Source organism: Arvicola amphibius, chromosome 12 (genome assembly GCF_903992535.2).
Source record: "Arvicola amphibius chromosome 12, mArvAmp1.2, whole genome shotgun sequence".
NCBI lineage: Eukaryota > Metazoa > Chordata > Mammalia > Rodentia > Cricetidae > Arvicola > Arvicola amphibius.
The window spans coordinates 165,686,637-165,702,525 of NC_052058.2; the positions used below are offsets into that span (position 1 = coordinate 165,686,637).

The following is a 15,889-nucleotide window of genomic DNA, read 5'->3' on the forward strand; positions in this document are numbered from 1 at the left end:
AAACTGTCACTCCAGTTTATAGGATAGGGTAGGGCTTCCCACTTTAATCCAATGGAGAGATCCCTCACAGACGTGCCCCCAGAGGCTTGTGTCCCAGGTGATTGTGGATCTAGTCAGGTTGACAATATTAACCATTACCGGTACCCAACTCTCATGATCTCCCTGTGGTGATGCTGTTGCCCCAGTCAGCTAAGTGGGCAGTCGTGTTCGCAGAGAACTCGACACACAGATCCATGTAGATAGCCCTGGACCAAGACGGTGTCACTGTCCCAGCCTGGGTGTCTAATATGTGGCATATAATTTGGTCTAGTTTAGGAAACACTGGGGAGTAGAGTGAGAAAATAAGACACACTATCTCAGGGCAGCGGGGGAATATCATGTTCCATCCCTTGTCCTTAGAAGCTCAGAATCGGGTAGAGAAACTGACTCACCACCAGCCCTAATCCATGGGCATGCATTTCAAGAGAGGGGCAAGAGCCGGGCGGTGGTGGCGCACGCCTTTAATCCCAGCACTCGGGAGGCAGAGGCAGGCGGATCTCTGTGAGTCCGAGGCCAGCCTGGTCTACAAGAGCTAGTTCCAGGACAGGCTCTAAAAAAGCTACAGAGAAACCCTGTCTCGAAAAAAAAAAAAAGAGAGAGAGAGAGAGAGAGAGAGGGGCAAGAGCCTTCACAGAGACAGTCCCCAGAGTAAGAGAGTGCTGTCCACTGGAAGAACTGGGGAGACGTTAGAGAGACCAGCCTGTACGCTGTTTTAAGCGATAGAACATTCATTCCCTTGTTGGGAAGGGGACACACACAGGGACGATGGGAACTGGAGACCAAGGTGGGAAACTCTCAAGAACCTACATGTGCAGTGTGCTCAGCTGAGAACACTGGCCCCGCTGAAGAGAGAGAGCTGCATGAAGGTAAGGTCACCCCTTCCTGCTGAGCCTCGGCCCTCCTGCTGCCACCGAGCACTGTGCCCGCTCATCACGCACAGAGGATATGTCGTGGAGAAGCATTATAAAACAAGGTGGCCTATTTAGAAAAGAATTTAAAGTGACTGATAACTGTCGGCCTGCGAGCACAGTGTCCATCTGGGATGAGAACACAGAGTGCCCGAATCATGTACACTGCAGAGCTCCTGCGAGTCTCTCCGGCTAGAAGCACAAGGTCCTCAGGAGCAATGGGACTCACAGAAGGCTACTGTTTCCTGCCAGCCTCCGGGCGTGGGTTCCAAGCTGGTCCATGGACTGACATCCTCCCAGACAAGCCATTACCAATCATACCACTGTCACTTTGTGGCTTCCCTAGCCACAAAAGGCCAGAGTGCCCCAGAGCAGAAGACTCGTCTCCTTCAGAGGGGCAGCCAGGGGGCAGATGTGGGTGTTTGAGACCTCAGTGCTGGTTACACCGCTCGGTGACCTTGAGAGGGCCTCTGGAGTCACCCAGGGAGGCTGTGTTCTGAAAGGCTTTTTTCTTTCTGACATTCTGTGTCTGACCCCCCTGGAGGCTGCTCCAACAGGGGCAGCCAGACAGCTCTACTCTGAGGACCTCATTCATTCATTTCTTTATGTGGAGGTCTCTTAAGGGCCACCAGACATCAGAGGGGCCATGTGGGCGGGGCCGTACATCCACAGAGTAGCTCCCAGCTATGAGGGGTGGGGGGACTGAGGCAAGGACATGCCTAAAGAATCTTCCAGGCAAGTGAACCAGACCAAAGACTGCCTTGGAGTTCAGGCAGGCATCTCAGAGAGGGTGACATTTGTTACTTAATTATTGTGTGACGGGCTAGACTCCGAGACACAGTAGCAAAGACTGAACTCTCACCTTCATCCTACAGGAAAGCCGGAATAAACCCAAGGTGGGGTGCATGATACCCCAGGAGGACCATAAGAACAACCGCTTGGAGGAACTGTTTGGAGACAGTACATCTCGCTTGTTCTTCAGTCTGAGAGAGGTGTGATATAGAGGCAGAGAAAGGAGACAGAAAGACGGGGCAGTTGGCACAGGTGGAAACAGAAGGGCTACAATAGCGGGCTAGGAGCGCAGGGCTTGATGGTGCTGCCAGCTCAAACCTGAAGAAGGTTCCTGGCACAACCGGAAGGTATAAGGCATCCTGGCACCAATATCACCAAGTTCAATACAGGCATCTTTAGTCTTCAGGCCGGCCCTGTGACACTCATCTCTTGGGCTATGTGTTCTAAGGACACTTGTTTTCCTATAGAACTCCATCATGATACGATCCCTCGTGATTGTGTCAAAAGCAGACTGGAAACTTCTCGTGGCTCTCCTTACACAAAACCCATTCCAGGCTCCCCTGGCTTAACCTTCAGTGTCATCTGGCTGCACACTGGACTCAGGAGGAGCCAAAGAAATATTTGGTTCTTTGGCTAAATCTGAATTTTCCATTAGCTGCCTCTCTGGAGTCTCCCACATTGACTCTTCCTCCTGTCTTCAGGATTCCCCCAGGAGCACACATTCCTATTAACCTTGCTAACTCCTTTTGACTTTGGCATGCCTGTCACCTGCTGGGGGAAGCCTAACTAATACAAGGCCAGAGATCCTCCCCCCCCCAAAGGTGTCCTTTCTATCAGGAATTCCCTCTCCTCCATCTCCTAAGCCCATGGCCCTTCTGGTTCCTCGCTCACTTCCCTGTCAAGCTGCAGCATCTTTGGCTTATTTATCAGTTATTATAATGATTTGTGAGACAGAGTCTCATTGAGCCCACACTGGTTTTGAATTCTCTAAGTAGCTGAGGATGACCTTGAACTGAATGAGCGTCACCACTGGAGGCTAAAGTCGCCTTTCAAAGCAGGTCTAGCCCAGGAATGTCACACAGAGACAGATGACGGGTAGACTCATAGACCAGCAACGGGAATCTGGGGAACATCACGTGGTCTCTTCAATCTTGGTACGCAGCAGTGACTTGGGACTCCATGCATAAGATTGGTGTGAGGCTTACAGACGAAGCTGTGATGTGCTGCCTCATGCTTCGGCTCCCCAGGCCAATTAGTGACATAGGCCCCGCCCGCGCGCACTCGTAAGATTCATTCATGTATCAAACCCCTTCCCGCCTGCTCAGTGCCCAGCACAGGACACTGAAGCCTCAAAGACAGGGTCGGGGCGGGGAAGCTGGTGAATTGTCCTCACACACCTACGCTTTTATTTTTGAAACTAATAACTACGCTCCTCCCTGAGTCGCCGGACGATGAGAATGGGGAAGTGTGGGAAACGGATCTGTTCTTTATTTTTAAAAACTTCTTTTGCACCGCTTCCTAAAATCTGAACCTTTCACTGCTCTCAAACTCAGCTCCGTGCAAGGAGCCCTAGCGGCTAGGGGGAGCCAGAGACCGGCAGTATCACGCCAAGCCCCGGGCTCTACCACCCAGGGACATCCCAGCTCCAACCTCGCCTCCTCCGTGCCTTGCTCTCCCGGGTCGCCGTCAACCCAGGCCCCTGCGCTTCTCCCTCCATCCTTGTCCCCCAGGCGGCCCGCTCCCAAGCTGCCCACCGCATTCATTGTCCTCCTCCAGCCGCACCAGTCCACGCTCAGCAGAGTTCCGCCCTCTTTCCAGGCTCCCATTGGCTCGCGCTGCCCATACGTCCCGCCTTTGCCCGCGGCCCAGCTAGGGGCGGGGGCTCTTCTGGCCCCACCCTCTGAGGGCGGAGCCAGGCTCGCGGGCGCTCGGGCGCTGTCTCGGCGGGGCTCGGCTCGGCTCGGCTCGGCTCGGTCTGCAGCTCGGGTGGGGGTGGGCGGCTAGTGTGACAGCGGCGGTGGCAGAGGCTGCGGCGCGGGGCTGAGCAAGCGGCGAGCGCGGAGCGGGTAAGAGGAGGAAGTGGAGCAGCGGCACGGAGCTCCAGAGTCCGCTGCCGGGCTAGGTCCGCCCAGATTTGCAGAGCGAGCCGTGTCGGGACCTGGGCAGACTTTGCCGTGCTCCGGCCGCTGGCGCCTCGCCTGCCCTGCCCTGCCCTGCCGGTCCGAGCTCGGCGGTCCGCGCCTGGATTTTGCCAGCTCGGTGGTCTGCAGCTGCTTGATCCGGAGCTCCGAGGCGGGACGCGCCCGACCCCATCATACCGACCCTTCTCCGACCCGTGTTCCCTCCGCCCCTGGGTCGGCTCAGGGTGGCCCGCTCCCGGACCTGAGTATAGAGGAGCCGGGACGCCCACCGGTCTCTGGTTCCGCGAGAACACAGACCTTCAGCTGCCTTGGACCGGACTGCCGGACTTGAAATTACACTGGCGCCGCCCGGGTCCAGCGCACCGTGAGGGGTCCCAAGCTGGCAGGACAGTCAGACTGAACCCCTGGTCTGGTGCTGCGAGCCGAAACTGCCACCTTCCTCCGCCCTGGGCTAAGGACTTGGGGGTGCCTGCACCAAAGAGAACACAGGGGCTTCTTTTGCTCCAATCTCCAGCGAGCCGAGGTTGCAGGTGAGAGCCCCGGATGCGCGGCGGGAGCGGTCCCGGGAGCCTAGAGGCAGGGCCCGGGTCAGTGGAGGGCGTGGGGACACCCGCAGAGAGTCAACTATTTACGAGAGGGCGCGCAGAAGATAGCAAAGTGAAACCTGCACTTATTGAGTGCCCATTGTGTGCAGGTCCGAGCCCCGCCCTTGCACAAATCGTTCCTTAGCGAAAGCTCTGTGCGACCCCTCCTTGAGATAAAAGCTATTGTGATTGCTATGGGCGCGGACGGAGGGGGAAACTGAGGCGTGACAGGGACTTTCGGTGCGGAGGATTAGGCTGGGGAGAACAGAGAAGATAAAGAGAGCTTAAAGAGCAAAGAGGGTGGAGAGAAGAAAGGAAATAGGTAGCTTGCAAGCCAGAGATTGTTAAGGTTGGGGCTACAGGGACATCTAAAATCCTAGCACTGATCTCGAAACTGAAGAGGTACTTCTCCTTACCAGCGACTCTTGGATTATAGACATGCCACTTCCCAGGGAAAGTGACCCAGCGTTGAGGGCGGAGGTGGGAAGCTTCCCAGTTCTGAAAGGTCTCTTCCGGGGATGCAGGTTGGAGGATCAACCGGCCTCCCAGAGTCAGGGTCTCCAAGTTACTGATCTTTTAGAGACTCCCCATGTTGGTTGCCAAGCCACAGCCATGTGGAAGTTGGAGTTGTAGGTCCCTCAGAACTCACCCGCCTTCCCTTCTTGACATTATTAATGGGGACACTGAAGACTTGGGGAGGGGGAAGCAGGGTTGCCCCAGGCCCTGAAGCCAGTGAGTGGTTGAACCAGAAGATGACCTGAAAAAGATTTCCAAACATCCATCAAGGGTCCTCTCTTCTTCCCAGCTCAGACCTTTGGGGTTTGTGGCTGGGTTTCCTCACCCCTGCTATGAGGTTGGGGTGACCGTGTATGAGGCTGCAGTGAGCGTGTGATTGGACTGAGGCTCAGATCAAGGCTTGGCCTCAGTCTCTGTTGCTACAGATGAACCTGCAAGGCCCTTCCCGCCCAGGAAAAACTTCTCCAGGTCTTATGGTTAGGACTGCCAGGTCTGGGGCCACAGCCCAGGTGTCTCGATTCCCAGGCAGAAGTTCCTCTCACTGCCTCTGGATCTGTGTAGGAGGGGGCTGTTGTGATAGAATATTTGGTACAGACTCTGTGGGCCCTGTTTTGGGTGGGGAGGGGGAGGCATATGGCCTTGGTCTGGGACTGTTTAACCTTTGTTGTGTTGGGCTCCCTGGAGTCTGGGGAAATTACCTTGGAAAGCCCCTGGGAGATGGAGCAGGGTCTTAAAGCCTGTTCCTGGGATTGGAGGGGTTCGGGGGGCCCAGAAGGCGAAGAAGGGGTTTGGGATTCCCCCTCCCCCACCTCTGCCTGAGGATCCAAATCCTCAGAATAATCCTTGCCATCTAAAGAGAGCTTCTCCTTTGATGAACTAATTTCACACCTGTGATCTCATCTCACCATGTGCTGTAAGGAACATGGTGCTGGGAATATCGGGTGAGGCGGAGCAGGGGTTTGCGGGGAGCCTCCTGATGTGGCACCCATGAAGTCTAAACACTGTTACCTTCCCGGATAAGGGGAGGATCCCGCAGACAAACTGTTGAGTGCTAAGGCATTTGTGGAACGTGCCCAGTATGGGCTTGTCATTTGGGGCTACCCTTGTGTGGGAAACTGAGGCCCAGAGAGGTAAAATCTTTGGCCAAGGCCTGGTGAGTTTGCTGCAGGAACTATTTGAGCATCAATTGTCTGCCAAGCGGGTGTAGAAATCACTTAGACTAAGTGGCAGACTGGAGGCTAAGTGACAGGTGGCCAGTCCTGACCATGGGGCAGTCTTGTCACCTCTGAGCCCTGTTTTTCTGTGAGAGTGGAATGGCTCTTCCACCAAGATTAACTGAGCAACTAAGCTGCAGATACACACAGCAAACCATCCGTTTCCTTCCCTGTGGAGAAAGGAAACTGGAGTTTTGACCAGGAAGTCTGGAAAATTCTCAAACTTGATGGTAGAACACAGGTGGCTGTTGCAGGCCAGGAGACTTTGATTGGCTTTGCCGGGCACTGGGCAAGGCCAGACTCCCTTTGCCACCTTTCCTGAGTTACAAGACCTAGAATCTGGATTCTAACAGTCCTCACACCCACTTCCTGTGGCTTCCTGTGGGGCAGGAGCTGGTGTCCATTCCCTTTGGCCCATTGTCTGGCCTCCCTAAGCGCAGGGCACAGTGAATAATTTATCATTCCCCTCACTGGGAGGCAGGCTAGGGAAATAGCTTTGCCGGGTTTCCGCCCCACCAGAGGCCAGAGGCTCCAGATTGCCTCAGTCTGGGTTATGCTGAGCATGCACGTGCAAGTGTGAGTGTGTGTGTGTGCATGCACACACACACATGTGCAGGAGGAAGAATGAGCAGGACGAAGCCAGAAGGACCTATCACCCTCCCAGCGCTCTGCTGCTGGGAGGAGCGCAGGTACCTATAGGTAACAGTCAGGATTAAGGTCGCTGAGCTAAGATCAAGCAGTAGAGCTAAGATTCCAGAGATGTGGGGGACGGATAGGAGAGAGTGGCCAGGGAGGTCCTCAGGGAACCCTGCTCGAGCCACCTGTTCAAGGTGAGACTGGAGGCCAAGGCATCTGACCATACACGGCCACTCTTTCTCCCCTCTGCAAAATTATCATAGTGAGACTCGCTTCTCAAGTTCATTATGGCCAACTGTAGGGTCACATGAGTAAAACAGGGGGCAGCAATGGTAGTCAGTGAAGAAGTGTTTCACTGTGAACACACAGAGCAGCCCCTAGGTGTCAGGGAATGCAATGGCACAGCAGGTGGAGGGGTGAGGAGAATTCTGGAGCGGTAATAACAGGTTAGTGATTCAGAACCAGTGCTGAGCAATCTGGTGGGAGAGGAGTGGAGGCCCTGCTTAGAGCCCCTCTGTGAAGTGGGGACCAGGCCTTGGGTGTGGCTTTGCTAGCCGTAGTGGCTAATGGGGCCTCAGGTTCCTTGCTCATCATTGTTTAACACACCACACGTGACCACCAAGCTACCCTTTTTCTTGTGGGATAGTCTGGGCCACATGCCTGCCCCTCTCTGCTCACTTCTATCTGCTTCAACCCAATTTGGGTCACAAACCCCACCCCCAGATGTTCCTGCACCATCCAACCCTCTGGGGTGCCGCCTGTAAGTGTTTAACATGTCATAGCATAATGATAAAAGTAATAATATTCTATAGTTTAGGAAACACATGCACATATAATTCTACCATGGCGATGTTAGTAATAGTAATACCCTTCACTACTTAGGATGGGCTGCACACTCTAGACACACACTTTATACAATATCCATCATGGTCACCCTGCAGAATGTCTGTTTTTTGCCCAGAGACTGGTGCTCAGAGAAGCGCTCTGTCTTGTCAAAATTCTCTCAGTGAAACATCAGGGAACAGGGAGTCAGGCCTGCATCTATTTCTATGGGAAATCTTTGATTCTCTCTGTCACTGCACGGAGACTTAGCCAACTTTTAGGAGCCGTTCTATGCCCTCAGCTCCATCCAGTACCTCGAAAGCGATCTTTGTATGTGATGAGCCTGCACTTAAGCCTTCTCTGCTAGGCCAGTGTCTGGCAGTGCTGGGCTGAACCCTGGTCCTGGGCTCTGTCCTGGCTGGTCGGGTATATTGCCAGCAGCGAGTCAGCCCCTCTGTGTCTTGCTTAGTGTCCCAGTACCCATGGTCTCCAGTCCTCTGCAGTGTCCTTCGTGACCCTGGCAGAAGGAAGAGGTCACAGTACAGGGCTCAAGGATGTGGGAGGACAGGCAGCTGTGATTTTAGCCTAGCTGATCTCTGGGCCAGGAGCACTATGGTCACTTGAAGGAGGGTGGTGGCCTGGGCTGCAGGCAGCATGGTCATTAGCCGTGATTGAGAGCTGGCGGGGTTAGGCCAGGTTGGCAGGACTAGAGGCCAGCTGGCCCGGCCACTGTGGGGTCATTGGCAGGGCAGCCGGCTTCTCCTTGCTTTGCTGCCTGTAGGGTGCCAGAGTTTTGTGGGCCATGGTTTGCCTACTGTTCTGTTGTGGTTAGGGGAGGATTGGTAGAGTCCTTCCAGGCCTGGAGATGCCTCTACCCAGAAGTCCTCGAGACTCCTCTCAAGCAGGTAGAGCCCAGCCTTCCCATGGCCCCCATTCACCCCACTAGCCTGGGGACAGGATAGATCTGTCTGCTGGCCAGCCTGCAGAACCCTCCCCTGAGTGCCCTGCAGGGTGTCTGTCACATGGTAGCTGTCCTAGGATAGGGGAGGCAAGTGGCCCCTGACACAAATCTTTCAGTTCTGGCATCTGTTTTCCTACCTATGAGCTGTTAGTGGTATGTGTGGGGCCTAGTGAGACGCAGACAGAGTACCTGGTGAGGTTTAGCACACAGGCAGGTCCTCCCGTGAATCCCCTTGCCTTGCTCTCTTTGCCCTCATGAATGAATGACGCCTTAAGAAGTTAACTAAGAGTCCAGGAACCGAATCCAGGGCACGGCAGGGAGGACATCCTGGAGGAGGCTTTTTGGGTGAGTTTGGATGGGAAATGCTGCTTCATGTGTGAGCATGAGCAGACAGTTGTTGGCCTGGGGGGGTGGTTCCTTGGACTGAGATTGGGGCAGGGAGTAAGACTGAGCTCTCTGGGGACCTGACATCTCAAACCCTGTGCAGCAGCAATGGTTCAGCTGAGACAAGCCTTTTGGGATCCCGCCAGCAGATACAGAACAAGTATAAATCTTTTTTTTTTTTTTAAACAGGGAGGTAGCATTACCCCACCCTTCGTCCACCCACAGGTGACACCAGTGGAGACTGTGGGCTGTGGGGAAAACACACTGACCACAGGTAAACACATGGATGCCAGAAGTCCAAGCTGAGAAGTGATTTCTTGAGGCTGGGCCAGTCCCACTCACATGGCTGAGGCAGGTCACCTCATCTGTAAAATGGGGCTCATTACATCACCTCCTTCCCAGGGCTGTTGTGAGGATGACATAGAACCTACACATAAATTGTTCAAAAGGCCCTGCACAGCCTGGGGTTTGGCTGAGAGGTGGAGCACTTTCTGAATATGTTCAAGGCCCTGGGTTCAGTCCCTGGCATCCTGCACACACACACACACACGCGCACACACGCACACACGCACACCCACACACACATGCACGCACGTACACACACACACACACACCACACACACACACACACAGCCCCAGATGTAGCAAGGACTCCGTGAATGGTAAACTGTTGTTATTCATGTCACCAGTGCCAAGCAGGTTGCCGAGAGGGAACAGGTGCTCAGGAAGGGTGTTGGAATGGATCCCAGGCAAAGGGCAGTTGCTCTGCGGTGTGAATGAACAGGCTGGTGAGGAGAAGAGGACACAGGAACAAGGACAGTACAGAATGACTAGGGAGATCAGGGCCAGGATGCCTAGCGGAGCATCAGGGAAGGCTTCCTGGAAGCGGTGCTTACGAGCTGGGCTCATGTCTTTCTTCCTAAGGGTGGCCAGGACCTCTAGCCTCCTTCCCTCCCTTGCCACCTCTCCATCCACAGTAGGAGGGCCAGAAGGCAGATGGGGAAGAAGTATAGGCAGCTCGCCCGCCCGCCCGCCCGCCTGAAAGGCCTGACCTTTCCCAGGCTGGGGGCCAAATGCACAGATCTGCTCAGAGCTCTTTTATCTTCTGGCTCACAAAGTCGCCAGTCACAGTGGGGTCCCTGGCTTTCCCTCTGTAGCTGTCCAGCTTGTGAATGAGTGGACTCTGCAAAAAGTGCTCTACCTGGGCATGGTGGCCCACATCTCTAATCCCAGCATGCAGAAGGCAAAGGCATGCAGATCCCTATGAGTTCAAGGCCAATCTGGTCTACACAGTCAGTTCTAGCACAGCTGGGGCTCTGGAGAGAGACCCTGTCTCAAGAAAGAAAAGAAGAAAGAAATAAGAAATAGTGCCCCCCACCCCCCATTTCACTGTCTCAGTCAAGAGACTCAGAGAAAGTTCTTTCCTACATAAAGGGAGTCAGGACCCCTTCCCTCCAAGAATCCTTAAAAAAATCTCACCCAGAGGCACCCTGGGGTCAGGGTGGGCACCCTTGTGCTTGTCTTCGCTAGGGTTGGCTGTGAAGGCTGAGTCCATGGGATTAGAGTATCAAATCCCTTTGTTCCCTAAAGAGGTTCCTGGGGTAGCTGTGGCTGCAGTAGCTCCTGGCCTTCTTCAACTCTGGGAAAGCCTGGGCTACTCCCGAGACAAGGGCTGGGCTCAGTTATCAGAGTTTCATAATGTTTCAGTACGGGGCATCTGAGACCTGCCTGTGGCTTCCAAGTGCAGCCCGAAGCATCCCACAGCCCTGCCCATTGGAGGAGCAGCTCCTGGCTACACTGCTGACCGGGGACTTCTCTGAGCAGAGACATGACAGGCGGGAAGAGCCTCGGTCTGACCGGCTTCACTCCTCTGGTGTCTGTTTCCAGCCTTGCTTTCCTCGTTCGGAGAATGGGGGTAGCAATAATCTCTGTCTAAGATGAGACCATGCATGGAATGTGCGTGCCTGACATGTCATGTGACCAGTGCATGGTGAAAGGTCGCAGGGAAAGCAACAGAGGCCTCACTGAACTCAGTCCTTGGATCCAACTGTCCCAGCCACCTGCTTGTACCAGGTTTCTGGGGTCGGGCTGGGTGGGGGAAGGGTGAGCCCTTAGACTTGGGGTTCTTCCCATTGTTTTTTTTTTTTTTTAAAGAAAAGTAACTTGTATTTATTTATCTCATGTGTATGGGTGTTTTGTCTGCTTTGTATGTCTGTGCATCAGAGGCCAAAGAGGGTGTCAGGTTCCCCTGGAACCGGAATTGCAGACAGTTGTGAGCTGCCACGTGGTTGCTGGGAATTGAACCCAGGTCCTCTAGAAGAGCAGGCAGTGCTCTTAACCACCGAGCCATCTCTGCAGCCCTCTTATTGCCCCTCTTTCCCGTAAGTGATAGTCAGCACTTCTTTTGCTTGGTTTTGTTTTAATGGTCAAAGCGTCAGACTCCCTGTAACAATGGAGCCTTGTGTGAATCTGCTTGTTTTCCAACCCGGATACCCGGCAGCCCCGCCCACAAGGCCCTGGTCCCACCTGGGAGAACTGGAGAATGTCAGAGGGGTGTTTTGTTTTCCAGTGAGGGGAGGGTGTCTGGGGGACATCGGAGGCCTCTGCAAGCCCCTCACCAGCAGTTGGCCCCGCTGAAGTCACCCCCTGTATTGCCAGCCAATTCAGTCCATGATATAGTGTAGGGTCCATATATATTGGGAGGGTGGAGCCGGTGGGGTTAGAGGCACAGACACTTGCACTTGGAGTCTCAGCTTTGTCACGTCCTGCAAGGTGACAACCGACAAGTCATTTCATCGTTGAGCAGAGTTTTCCTGTGTGAATGAGGCTGTTGGGGAGTCACGCTCAGCCTGCTAGTGTAGCAAGCTGGGGGGGAGGGGGGTGTCCCCATGCCAAAACACATGGGCTGATATAATCCTCTCAAAAACACGGTTCTGGGGCTACCTCCTCTCCACCTCTGCCTCCCCCAGCAAGTCAGGATGAACGTAGCCTCCGATGAGGAGGCCTTACCTTATCTCCCAGTGGGCAAAGTTCATGAAGACACTACTGGTAGGTGCATAGGGCCCGCTGCAAGCCAGCTCAAAGCCAGCCCTGTGGTGGCTGTGTTCAATGTTTCCTAGAGATGACAGCTGCCACCACTTGTCTCTGATGCTTTCTCAGGCCTTGCTACCCTGAGCTCAGGTCTCCTGAAGGCCAGTAAGGGGATACGGAACCCACAAGCTATGGTAGAAAGTCGTCATTGGTAATGGGGGATGTGGGGAGCATGTGGGACTACGTCTAAGCAGGGAACAGGCGGCATGGTGTGAAGGACAGATTCTGAACTTGGGAGGTGCCTGGCAAAGGGACAGTACAGGAGACGGGACTGAGCACTTGGCATGGAGATGCTAGGGGGTCCCAAAAGATGCTGATGGTGTCTGCAGAACATAACTGCACAGGCCTAGGACACAGAACCCTTGCAGTTAGCCCCTAAGGGCCCCCTGCTGCTGCTTCCCTCACAGCTCACACCTGGGCATCAGTGACAGGGGCAGTGTCTCAATGCTCAGAGCAGAGTCCTGTGGAGAGAGAGAACCTCCGCATGCCACCTGTAACATCCCACAGTCTGTCCTCATTTCAGTCGCTAAGCTTGTCTGAGCCTTAGCTGCACACCCGTGAGCCTGGCGACACTTACTGTCCACACTGTTCAAAGATACAATGACGTAATGGGTAAGACAGCATCTTACGTTTCACAGGACGTTCTGCAGCCACCCTCACCCTGCTCCTCTGTGCCATCCTTACTGCCTCTCCAGGAAGTTCTTTCCGGCTTCTCACTGAAGTCCGTTGTTCCATAGCTGGAATCCCTTTCATCTTCCCTGGGGACTGTGCAGGGGCGGACTGAGCCCCTCCTCCACCCTAAAGCTCCCAGCAGCGAGGTGGGGAACAGAGCAAAGGGGCAGCCAGTGTTCATCCTAGAGTGCAGCGTCCCAGCTGTCGCTAGCAGAGCCTTCTGCCCAGGGTAGAGGGTAGGTAGGTATGTGAACTGTCCTAAATACTCACACCCCAAACTGTGTGGTTCTAGGGCAGAGGAGAGAGCCCTGGCCTGAGCCAGAAGCCTGCATGCTGGTGGCCTGCTGTCCTGCCGTGGGGCTTAAGGCTACTAAACCTCTTTCACCCACAGGGTTCTAGAGGATTTCTGCATTCGGAGCCCAGGTCTCTCTAGCAAAGATGTGCAGTTAGCTTCATGGTCTTTTTCTTATTGTTGGGCCCCAGACAACCCGAGAGTGGAGTAGGCAAGGGCTCCGCTGGTGGCTTGTGATGGAGGATCTGAATAATTCATCATTCAGGCTGAGGCTCCCAGAGGTGGTGAGCTTACGGTCAGTTGGCGATCTGATGGGTGGAGTGATGTCTCCCTCCTCGGACCAGACAATGGTCTCTCCTACCTACCCAGATAACTGCTCGGGCGACTCTGACTTGCTTGAGCACTTTCCCCTCGGTAGAACCAACCACCCTACCATCTCTTCAGTTGCTGCAAGTGGGAAGCCAGAGAGAGGTTCAGCGAGGTTAGTAGAGATCCCACAACCTGTTAGGGGCTGGGTAGGGACCGTGGAGACTCCCCTCTGTCACCCAGACCAAGCAGGACCCTCCAGATGATGGACAGGGGCGGAAGGCAGGATAGGCAGGGCAAAGCCGACCCCATCTGGGAGAGCTGGCATCAGGCGGAACTCTGCTCTGTGGGCAATGGGCAAGGAGAGTAAGCTTCGGGAGTATGGATTACTCCCCCTGGGCGTTCTGGACCCTGCCGGTTCTGCAAGCCTTGGGAACTTACGCATTTTGGTATCACAGGGTACTCAAGATTCCTTCCTGTTGCCTTGGACACACACCAGTGTAGCCTTGCAAAGCATTACTATTGCAATGTCTCCGAGTTCCCCACAGTCTGCGAGGAATGTTTGTTAGGAAGGCAATGAGGGTAGGTTCTGGAAGCAGGCCTGCCCGGGACTCCCACCTTCTGGTGGATCTTCTCTCACACACAGCTAGAGACCCCGTGCTGGCTCTACGAGTTGAATGAGGGAGTGCTCAGCCTGTGCCTGATGCAATTTTGTGGTTTTTACCATCAGCCTCACTTTACAGATGAGAGGACGGAGAGTCGAAGCAAGGTGACCGTCTGAGGTCACTCCGTGATGTGGTTTGTTTATCCAGGCTTCCAGTCTGTGTGTATGTGGTGAGTGTGTGTGTGGGGGGGGTGGGTATTTGTTTTTCCAATGAAACCTCGCTTTTACCCTCAAGTGAACTGCTGCATCATTTACTCAGACACTTTCGTGTGTAGCGCTGGTGCCTGCGGTGGCCTCTTGTCCACAGTGCCAAGCAGCACTTGCCTGGAACGTAGTAGATATTTTTAAAATGCCTCGTGCATTGAGTATGCCAAATGGTTAGGTGCAGGAAGCTGTCTTCCAGGCAGTGGAGGAATGTGTCATGTGTCATGCCCAACGGCTTCCTCTCCTCATCATACCTGAAAAACCATTTGCATTGTTTGGGGCGGGAGCCTGGAGTGGGGAGATGCCAAAATCTTGGTGGAGACCTCCAATTGCCGATATCTCTGTGGGAGGTGGGAACCTCCAATTGCCGTGCACCGTGCACCCGTGTCTGCATTCGGTGCGCTGGCACCCAGTTCGCAAGCTTCAGGCAAGGGGCTGGAGGTCAAAATACACAAACACATACAGACAGAGACACGGGTCATCCTTGAATTCCCCAAGAATGCCCCCTTTATTGTGTTCAGGGGCAGATTATATAGAGATAGCCACGCCCCAGCCAAACCCACCAGAAACCACTCTCCTGCCATCAGGAACTCCTGAAGGTCTCGTGCTCAGAGCAGCTGTAGGCACTCAGATCAGGGAATTACAAGAAATTCAGGATCTGGGGTCTCACTGCTCCCAACAGGGAGATGGTTCTTTTCCTGCATGGATGGGCTTTACAGAACTTGCCTGCTTTGCTGAGTGCCTGCTCTGGCTATGCCTGCAGCCCTGACTATGTTCTGGCCCCAGTCTCCCCATCCCTCCATCCTGCTGTCCACAAACATCTTCCTGCATCCCAGCCCCCTTCCTTCTCCTCCAGTACTTGCCTGAGTGTCTTTTCTAATTGGCTGGTCTTATTTGCCTTCCTTCATTCCTATCCAGCCAGCTGCTGGTGCCCTGGGCCTGGCTGAGGACTCCATCCATCCTGGTGAAAGATTTCTGTAGTGGCTGTACTTGGCTAGCATGACCACACCCTTCTGGCAGAAGACAGGGAAGTCATGGTGCATAGAGTGAATGCTGGCACTGGATTTCTGCCTCTGCCTGCCTCACCACCCTGAATCTCCACGATAGTCTAGGGAGGAATCTGGACACCTCCTCTGCGGACAGTGCATACCTGGTACATCTCCAGGCCGCCCTTGACTGTCCCCTTCCTCTGTTCTGTTTGCAGGTTCTGTGGTCTCACCTTCTTTTCTGTCTGTCACCAAGAATTGGTGGTAGGGGCAGAGGTTGGACTATCTGCCTCTATTAAATGGTGAATCCACTGTGGCCTTTCCTGGAGACCAAACACACACACCACACACACACACACACACACACACACCACACAGACACACACACACACACCATACACACACATGCACAAACACACACACCACACACACACGCACAAACACACACACACCACATACACACCACACACACACCACACACACACCACACACACACACACACACACACACACACTGTCCTGCAAGGGACTTGAATTGATTCCCAACTGTGCTCTGGAGAGCCATAGCCCCTCATATATAACTTGGAACCTTCTAAGGGCTTTCCCTATGTTACAAGCAGGTAGCAGTGCACAGTTAGCCTTTCTCAAACTTGTGACATTTGTGTTGTGTTTTGTTTTT

At 54.2% G+C, this 15,889-nt stretch overlaps 1 protein-coding gene across 1 annotated transcript in view; it reads left to right on the forward strand.

Annotated features, from left to right (window-relative positions):
* The first annotated feature begins 3,709 nt into the window (after window positions 1-3,709).
* Gdpd5 (glycerophosphodiester phosphodiesterase domain containing 5) overlaps window positions 3,710-15,889 on the forward strand; it is a 76,701-nt gene continuing 64,521 nt past the window's right edge. Inside the window, exon 1 of the mRNA XM_038313729.1 lies at window positions 3,710-4,410. The gene's annotated coding sequence lies outside the window, so the exon portion shown is untranslated. The remainder of the gene's footprint in view (window positions 4,411-15,889) is intronic.